Here is a 1,223-nt window from a genome sequence, read left to right as displayed (position 1 = left end):
CAATCCCTGGTCAGGGAACTAAGATCCCGCAAACCGCGCAGCCAAAAAAAATAGTAAGTAAATAAATAAATGAGTTAATATACATAAAATGCTAAGAGCAGTGCCAGCCATTTATTGTTATTTTATAGGTATTATTACCTGTGCACAGATGGTTTTTTTCCTTTGTTTTTTTTTAACTTGGCTGCATGGCTTTCGGGATCTCAGTTCCCCGGCCAGGGATCGAACCTGGGCCCCCCCGCAGTGCAAGTGCAGAGTTCTAACCACTGGACCGCCAGGGAATTCCGCTGATGATTATTAAAAATATTATTACCTGTGCATCCATGTCTGAGAAAGACTCCTTGAGCTCCTGCTCTCCCTCCTACCCCAGGCCTCAGAGTCAGGTAGTGAAGAGGAATAATGACTAAGAAAAGTAAAGAATATATTCATTCATTTATTTACCCATTTATTACCATGCCTGTCTTATCTAATATACCTGCCCTGGCTATAAGAATGATAAACAGAAGTTTAACTTTCTCCTTGAAACAAGAATTCATACTTAAAGAATTTTAACCAAATGTGGGTGTTTTAGTGTTCAGAACAGTGCAAGGATATTTGTTGACTCAATAAATATTTTCAGTCCCAAAGAGAAAAGAAACACCAAGAATGAAATTGAAACTGGGACAAGAGAAGCAGTCAGGGGCTGCGCGGTGGCAGACAGTGCAAACTCCACGTAAGCGAAAGCAAGAGGCTTCAGTTGTGCTTCATCTCCCAGCCACGGTGTCTGCCTGAGGGAGAGATGGGGGCAGCAGAGACCAAGGGACATGGAGCAGACTAAGGAAGGGAGGATGGTTAGCCACTCAAGGAAAATTTGGACTACTTAAGTGGTTTTCAAACTTTTGGTTAGTGGAAGCCCTTTCTCCAATGAATTTGTATGCACAAGCCCACCATATAAAAGAGGAAGAAACACAGCAAAGCTTCCATCCTGTCTTTTGCCCTCAAACCTTTTGGCCACATCTGAGACCCCTTTGCAGAGCTCTGGGGGCTCTATGCAGCAAAGTTTGAAAAACACTGATTGCGATGATTCTGAGGGCCCCTCTGAGCCCTGAGTACTATGATTCTGTACTTTCTGTGGTTCTTTCAACCCAAGGAGCTCTAAGAACGGGAGAGGAGAGAGAACTACAGTTTCCTCCTTGCCCAGTCTGTGGTAGATAGATAGCTGGGGAAGGAAGTGGGTACCCATAAGC

General features: G+C 43.9%; 1 non-coding gene across 1 annotated transcript; it reads right to left on the bottom strand.

The window, feature by feature from the left end:
- Positions 1-204: 204 nt before the first annotated feature.
- Positions 205-278, bottom strand: TRNAA-UGC (transfer RNA alanine (anticodon UGC)). Its single transcript has one exon. It is a non-coding gene; the product is annotated as a tRNA-Ala (tRNA).
- Positions 279-1,223: the final 945 nt, after the last annotated feature.

Source organism: Phocoena phocoena, chromosome 19 (assembly GCF_963924675.1).
Source record: "Phocoena phocoena chromosome 19, mPhoPho1.1, whole genome shotgun sequence".
In the NCBI taxonomy this organism is placed as follows: Eukaryota; Metazoa; Chordata; class Mammalia; order Artiodactyla; family Phocoenidae; genus Phocoena; species Phocoena phocoena.
This window is presented reverse-complemented; position numbering and strand designations above follow the sequence as displayed.